The sequence below is a fragment of the Phalacrocorax aristotelis genome, chromosome 1, assembly GCF_949628215.1.
Source record: "Phalacrocorax aristotelis chromosome 1, bGulAri2.1, whole genome shotgun sequence".
Lineage (NCBI taxonomy): Eukaryota > Metazoa > Chordata > Aves > Suliformes > Phalacrocoracidae > Phalacrocorax > Phalacrocorax aristotelis.
The window spans coordinates 10098862-10107911 of NC_134276.1; positions in this window are offsets into that span (position 1 = coordinate 10098862).

Sequence of the window (9050 nt, forward strand, 5' to 3'; positions counted from 1 at the left end):
TGAATCCCAGATCACTGAGGATGGCCATTAGATCTAGAGGTTATCTAGAGTGGCATCTGAAACTGAACCTATGTGTTTTGTCCTTAATCCAAGGAGATTTAGACCTGTTTTTCTGCACCACCAGTTTCCAGGGTGGGCTGGAGTGTGGTTATGTCACTGAAACTCTCATCCAGTGGACTAAATGATGCAAAACTCATGCAGCAAAAAGGAAGAGCACAAGTCATACCTTGACTCTGCCACAAGTGGAAGAGCACAAACAGAAAGTATAAATTTGCAGTTGCAGTCCCATCTCCCAGCATCGCTGCTGAGCAGCACATTAACAAGTAACACAACTTGTTGAAAACAGCTGCTCCTTAAATTAGTTCACCAGGTGCTTACCTTCATGTTTTATGTGACATGTCACACTTACAGTAGAAGCAGATGGATCCAGAAAATCAGATCTTTTTTTTATTAGTATTCAATGACTGTTGGACTTTGAGAAACAGAATTTCAGTGTTTCTTCTCACATGCTGTGATATGTTTCAAGAAGATGTGATAAATGTTAACGACATTACAAAAGGTAACTATAAAAATTAAAACCACCTTTATGTTTTTCCAGGACAAGTTTTTTATAATTTCCACTTTGGAACAAATTTGGAAGATAGCTTTCATTGTGATTCAAAATACCAATGATTTCTGCAAAACAGACATTTCCTTTCCTTTCTTTTAAGAGCCTCTGAAAAAACAACTCAGTGATGGGTAATAAAGTAATACTGTAGTAATAGGAGGAGATGCTGTACCAACAGAGCTGTGTCCCAAGTCTACTGCAGGATCCATGACTTCCAGCCTATGTTTTACTGATGTACCAACTGCCCTCGCTACATCTGTGTCTTCTCCCAGTACTATGGTGTCTGCACAGGCTTCCTTAGTCCTGCAGCTGGAAGGAGGTGGCACTAGAGGCAAACTACACATCCCTTCTCTCCTCCCTGAGGGACAACACTCCCTAGAGCAGTGCTGCTGAGCACCTGGGATTAGCAATCTCAGAAGGTGAGTGAGGAATGTAGAGGCTTGTGGAGTGGGGGTAGTCCTGCATGTTAAGAAAGTGGATGAGGAAAACAGGGAGTTCAGCAACCTTCTATAGCCCTTACCTTGAGATAAAGTTCTCAAGGAACATTTTGGTGTCTCGGCACATTTGGGCAGGGAAGGAAGAAAGGAAGGAGAAGGGGAATGGTGCCCACATCCAGAGTCAACTCAAAGCCTATTGAACGGTTTCTAAAAGGTTTAGTAGGATTAGTAAATACATAAATATATGTGTATCTCATAGGATTTTGAACAGTATCATCTGTTGCGCTAATAGAAATATTTACCCTTTTAGCTGAGAGCAGTAATTCCACTAGCACACTGCAATCATCACCTGCTATGCACCAATCAGCCAGGTGTTAGGTCAGGTACACTGCAAGGGCAACAGTCATGCCTGGATGGAAGTGCTGAGCTCCTGGGTGGTCACTGCATCCCCCATGACACAAAAATAGGCATCACTCACTGAGCAGTGCTAATACAGGAGTGCTACAATGGTTCATCCCGTCTTCCAGGCAAACCTGCGCATCATACAAATGCTGGTTGCATAGCCACAATCCTAAACTTCAATCCCTTTTAACAAAAATCCACAGTACATGTGCTTATGTATAAAGAGAAATATGTATTTGCCAACAGTAACATCTCTTTATTATAGCCACAACCAAAGAAACCATTGTGATGACAAATTGGAAAATGCATCGTAAAGATCCTGATAACATTTTATATTTTTATCCATTTATTTTATGTCCCACAATATTTGTAAGCATCATTATTTTCAATTTTAAGTACCTAATAGGAACACTTTTTACATCCATTTCCCTTTTTATGATTGTGCTAGCTATAAAAATATATACAGTTTATCTTTTTGAATACAGAAGTCCCAGTGCTTTGGAATAAAATTGTTCTCATCAAACAAAGAACCTGTACCTACCGCAGAGAAAGTGTCGTTCTTGCTGGGGAATGTTTTGATTGTTTACCGGTTGTTCTATATAATTTCTAAATTATAGAACTCACAATTGTCTACTGAATGCCAAGATAACATTTGACTTTAGGTTTCCCATTGGGCTTTATTCTTTGTCTTTGCTATAGAAATGAAGAACTGGTATTTAGAAACTCCATTGTTCAAAGAAAGTGAATAGCCATGTATTTTGAGGAACAGTGCTTGCTCACACAACCTTCCTTCTGCAGGAACAAAGGCAACAAGAATGAATTACGGGTGCAGAGTTGCAGACGTTTAAAAAAAAACCCTAACCAACACTCGGAGGTTGCAACACTGCCACGCGTTATTTCAAACAACTCATACAGCACATCTCCTCACTGGAAGCAAGAATAATTGACAAAGTATTGGTGTTATGTAACATTTCTAATCACAACTGTTGCCCTTCCATCACTTGCATTATTTTAAGCTAGCCTAGACAACGATATTGCAAAGGAGCGTCAGACCTGTACCAAAGTGTGATCTGTGCTATTCTAATTTAGCTTGACATTTCTCCTGCTTTGATTATTGAACCATATAAATGAAAGAAAAATAAGGGAGTTATAAACTGATGTATAACGAGTGCCTTTATCATGCCATATAAAAAAAGAAAGGAAACAAAAACCATTTTGTAATATAACCGTTAGAGTTGTTTGTTATTTAACCTGTTTGCTACATTAAAAATTGTCTTCCTGTTATTTCAGTGAACCAAAATGAAGTAACTCTGAACAGCACAACAAACTGCCTAGACATGTCAGTTCCTTGGGGTAACCTAGCCTGGGAGCTGGAAAGTTTGCTTTTGGATTGGTTTCATTCCAGAGATAATAAAGCTAGCATAATACGGAAAAGGTCTTGCAATATTGTATCTAAAAAGGCATCGCTGGTTTATACCAAGATTCATGCGTTTATGTTTAAAAAACACACTTAAAAGAAACATTCTCAATGAGTGAATACACAAGGAGAATGACAGAGGTGTTTTTTATGTACCTAAGTGACCACTCACGTTAAGAACATCACCACTATCGGCTAACATCATCCTTGACTGTGACTTTCCATCTTTTCCAAAGATAGGAAAGACACAAGAAGATGGATTGAAGTCAAGGCAATTAACATCAAGGGTATTAATAACTATAATAGGCGGTACAAGCCCACCAGCATGGCCAACTTTTTTTGTAAGCATGATACTGTAGGATATGAAGGAGGTCAATGAAGTGGCTTTTGAGAGTTTACAGCAAGCTCCTTTGGGCAAGAAAGGCAAAGTGGGGGAAAGCCCAGTTCATGTTTGCTGATGAATTTAGTAAGTGGACCAGGAAAGTCAATGGTACTGGCTGACTAAGCTTGGTGATTGACATTGTGATAGCAAATGAGAGGTAATAACCACCAAGTCATTTCATAGCCTAAGTATTTTATCTTTGATGTGTCAGTGAAAGGAGCAGTTCACCACAGTGATTGATACAGATTGAAACTTCTTCCATATGAAGAAGTTCACAGATCAGTGTCAAAACCTTCAGTACTGGTGGCAGGGACAAACTGCAGTATCTTCACATCCTGGCTGTAAAAGAAGATCAGTGATAGATCCTTAATCTTTCAGTATTCATGCAATGCAGTGAAGTATTACTGTTTTTACTAATCCCAACATGATCAGAGCCATAGAAACCTAGACAAACAGGCAGTGGGGTTTTTTTTTTCTGTGATATTAATATCCTGGTTCTTTGTCTCACTAATGTAGCAGTCAACGGCATTTCAAAAATAACAAACTACTGTGACTATAAGACATGAACTTTTTTTAAACCCTTTAACTCTGTGTTTAGAGTCAGATGTCTTAGACGTCAAAGACTTTGGATCAGAGACTGGAAATGAGATGGCTGGATCTTGCCTGTATGCTCTCACTATCAGGATACTGAATGAAAACAGAAATCATCTTATTCTGTGTTTGAAACAAAAAAAATCCAATAGCAAAGTTCCCAGTTTTATAAGAGTTTTGAGAAGACCTACCAGATGTAGCCCAACTGTCATTAGAATTTTCAGATGACATCATGACTTGGATGAGAGCAGGTAATGGACAGCTTGATACCTGCTGGGAACAGGAGGTGCCTAGGCCTGGGTAGAAGCACCACCTTTAGGTTGCTTAAGAACTGACTGTTAAAATGATGCATCTAAAAGAGCATGAAGTAGTGACTGAGCGTGGATAAAATGGAGATATCCTCTTACTGTTCAGAGAAGGAGATCCAGAAACTGTGGTAACTAGGGCCACACACATACCTTCAGCATCCAGAACCATAACCACAAGACTGAGCAAACTGACACAGTACCAACGAAGAGAGTGGTTTGGGGACAGCTCCAGTAAACAGGCATTTTTGTGACAAGGTCCAGAAAGACTTCAGAAACCTCACGAGGTTGTAAAGGACAGGGGAAAGATATTCAGAATAATATGGTGCCAGAATGACTAGTTAAGAGAGTTAAAAAGGGGAAAAAAAGAAGAAAAAATCCCCACCTTTCTAAGAAAAAAAAATAATATGCCTGTCCTCTCAAGTTAACCCAGACCTGCTGTAGGAAAAGATGTGTTAATCAGGCTGTTTCTTTTGTTTTCTGGAGACTGTCTCTCCACTCTTAATAAATATTCTTGTTTGGGGTTTTTTTGTTTTAAATTATATCCTTTGATTGAGAGTGCTCAGCAAATGAGCCGTCTTACTAGTGTTTTCTTTTTATTTCTTTTTTCTTTTATCCTCTTCATCTAGTGTGTGGCATCACGCTTCTCTGCATTGCATTGCACGCAGAATGTTCTCTTTCGCCAGGAGCTTTTTCATTGTGTGCATTACCGCAGAAAATAAGTGTCTGTAACTTTCACAGATTTGCATGCAGTCTTGTGAGATGTCCCCATTTTACAGATAGGAAACCAAAGTAGAGTGATTTGTCCCTAAAATGCTTACTAATTCTGAGTGGGTGAGGTTCTTCAGTTCCTACATCCTTCAGTTTTTCCCTCTTCTGATCTCCAGTTGTGTTGGCTTTCCATTTATTACATTACAAGCTTTACAAGACCAATAGCCCTCCTCATCTTTGTGCCTGGTTAGTGGTAAATAAACAAAGCAGGATGACAGAAGATAATTTTTTTCCCACAGAGATTGAGAAAGAATTTGTGGTTCTGGCCATCTTGCCAGGCACATGTCAAATATTAGTTACTTAACATTTTGGGAAACAGAGAAAGCTTGGACTCTCAGTACCTTTTCTTTGCCTCCACTCTTCAAAATAGTTCTCTAGGCTATGCAGCATACAGGCAGATTCAGCTCACAAGGGAATTGCTGTAGGGACTATGTGCTCTCCAGCCCACAAATACATGTATTTCTGTAGACTAAACATAACAGATATGTCTCTTTAGCACTGCAAAGCTGGACCAGTTTTCAAAGTTGACTGTCCTGGAGGCTCCAGTCTCTGTGCAATGTCAAGTGATCCAAAATGCAGAAAGACAATATGTAATTCTTATTATTATTTGTTGAAATCCAAACATCTGAGTTCGGATTATAAAAGTCTGAAAAAAAATGCTTTAGTGTGCAATATCCATTCCAGGTCAGGCAAATGGCCTCGTGCACTGCCCTCTCTCTGAGGGTGGCCAGGGTCAGACGCCAAAGAAAAAAACAGAAAACAGTGAGAGTCTTAGGGATGCCTCTGCAGAATAATCTTCCAGCACCTCACTATTTGTGGTCCAGGGACTTCCTGAGTCAAGTCTCTTTTTAATCCTTGAGGTGTTTTTCCTCCCATTGATTGTCCATCACTTTAAGAACCATGTAGACTTTCAGTGTCCACTACCTCCACTGGTAAGAAATTCTACAGCTGAACAAATATTTTCTTCACCTGCTGAAGACCTATTACCTACCAGTTTCATCTGACCTCTTCTGTTTGTTGTTTTAGAAGTACAATTTTTCTGTACTAATTTTTACCAAAGCAGTCAGGATTTTGAAGACCTGTGTGTACCCTCCTTCCCAAAGGTATGTTTCTTCCTGGACAATATCCCCTAATTCTTCTACTAGTTTTTTCTTCAAACTTTAATCACTTGTGTTGCTCCCCCAGTTGCTCGCTGTTGCTCTCCCAGTTGTACTATGACCTTTTGGAACGGGATGGACACTGTGTAGCACTGGTTCAGCAGAGCCCTGGCATTGCTTCTGCTCTCTGTAATTCAAATATATGTAGGGAACAAAGGTTTACATAGAAGAAATTGAGAATTTTAGAAATAAGTGTGAACTCAGACAATTGTCAGGTTTGGTTAGTAGGACCAAGTAACAGCTTGATGAATAAAACCAAGAAAAAAATACCTTAACATGTAAAGGTACTGAACATGCAGAGACAAATATTACTAGAAAATGTGGAAGAATAACGTCACACTGTAGCTTAAATTTATGAAATGAACAGTTTGAATTAAAAAAGAAAAGCCTGTCGGTTTTCTTTAATGTTGACTAACCTAGAAAAGATATGCATCAACATTTAAGTAACATCAAGGAGCTGCAGGTGATGGAACAAAGCTAATTTGGAACTATTAAAAGATGCTTTGACTTCAATTACAAACATTTTGGATGGTACTGAGACACTTAGCTACCTGCTAAATCCAATCAAGAATTTTACTTACTAAGTGATGGTACAATGTGGTCTAACAGGAGGAGAAACTAAAGAAAACCTAAAGAAAAGGAAGCCTTAGAAATAAGGAGCAGTGTCAAAAAGTATCTGAAAGTAGAAACAAACTGTGAAAAGAGACATTATTGAAGAAGGATGGTACATTGGGGATCTCCTGAAAGAGGATGAAGAAATAATTTGTGAGAAGATAGTGGTGAGAGAAATGTTACTGCGAGCTTGGAGGAAGGTGCAGTATGACAGCCTCCAATCACAGAGTTGCACAGAAGAAAGATAACTAAACGCAGACTGGGAAAGAGAAGAAAATGGATATGATTTAATTATCTCAACAGAGCTGGTTTTAGCCACATCTGAAGACAAATAGAATAAAGGTCATTTGAAAGAATGTGAAGCTGCTAAGAAACAAAGAAAAATGGTAAACAAGATTTTAAAAAATGAGAAATGGGAATAAGGAGAGGAAGAACTCCCAGTCCTTGTCCTTATTAAATGGGATTTTGTCAAGCTTCATTCTGTAAAACATTCAAACATAACAAACAATCCACAGCAAACATAAAACAAGGATCAGGCTGCTGCAGAAGTTCGTAGAGTGAGTCATCAGGCCTGGCCCCTAAAATCGACCAAAAGTTGTAGGCAGGAGGAGAACACTTTAAAACGCTTCAGCGAAGCCACCCTAAAGACTGCCTTGGAATTCTGTACCAGGAACTTGGAGTGAGGGTTCTTCTTGCAAAGCCAGAGACATGTCAAGGGTTGTAAGACTACCAAGGTCTACAGATAAATGTTTCTGTTATGATCAGTTGTTATGAAGCCATACAAAGTTTCACAGGGCAAATCATATTGGGATGGAAAAAAATCGGATCAGACTGTAATGCAATTGACTTCATAACAGGAAGGTCATCCTGAGGTAGAAAGCAACAAAACAAAGCCCATTGCATTTCAAAATGCAGTTCAGATCCAGACAAACGAAATGGGTTTGTCCTCAAAGAGTAAAGTTAATAGAAGTCATTGTATAGTATCTCCACTCTTACGGAGAAAGAACGGAGAGTTCTTTGGAGCTCATCTGAACTCTTATTTGCATTTAATGCCATCTTATAACTCTCATGCACAGGTGGAAAAAGGAGTGAGGGCAGCCTCCAGCAGCTCCTGGAGAGGGACACCTGCAAGTCTGAGCTGCACCAAGTGTCAGCTGGAACAAGACGTCAGCAATGTGTTTCTCCAACTTATGTCTTCTTATTTTGGGGGTTTTCTTCTGAAATGGCATTTCTAATTTCATAGCCAAGAACTGAATCTCTTGCTCTGCTACAAATCAGACTTACTGTTTGCATTTTGAGCATTTTAAAGGGAATTTAGGCAAATCTGACCAGTAAAAGACATCTTACTTTTTTGGGGGCAACCAATTACAATAAAATATTGCTATAGGTGTGCTCTCTCTCTGCTTCATGTAAGCCCCACTGTGTGCCACATCTTTGTTGCAGTGACAGAGGAAATGGTCAATGCACAAGTGGCAGGAGTAGAGCCAGGACATGGCAGAAGGCAAGTTACACCTTTTTTTTTTAAAAAAAATAATGCATTAAGGGACACCCGGCAGGACCAAGAGAGCAAGTGGTTCCCTTCTTCACGCCCCATAAAAGAATCATCATTTACAGAGTCCATAATGCTCACATTAAGATGTTTTAAAGCACTTTATACTCAGAAAAACTTGGCAGATAATGGTACTGGCTACATATCAGTACCCTCGCTGTTAACAGGAAGTTCTACAAATCTTTACACATCTTTCTTTTCCAACAACATGCTTCTGAAGAAACACCTCTTCTATCATAATTTGTATCTTCACATTTTCCAAAGAGATAGGTTTCAATGGTCTTTTCCCACTCTGTTTCCACAGGTAGCTCCATTCTTTTAGGACTTGCTGTGAAGTATTGTAATTCTTTGCTTTTGATTGGAAGGAGAGAGGGCTTAAATCTTAAATCCCAGTCTCCAAAGGAAGCTGTCATTGGTTGGTCAACCATGATGTATAGAGAACCAATTGAGAAATTCTGTTGAACCTGGTATACGATAGATTGGGGATTTCAAAAATTAACAGCATTTTAAAGACAATACAGAATTAAGGTCATCCTCTCTTACTTTCTGAGTATCACAGGTTAAAGGATTTTATCCAGCAATTCCTACAGTGACCACATAGAAGAAATACTTGATGCCAAAGCCAAGTTTCTTAAAGACGCCCACTCTCATTTAAATATTCAAGTGACAAAAAATCTTCCACAGCCATTGGTAATAATTTTTAGTAGTTTATTAACATTCCTGTTCATTCCAATATCAATCTGAATTGATATGTCATCAATTTCTAGAGACTGGATCTCAGACATACCTTGTTCTCCTAGATCAAAGAGCATGTACCATC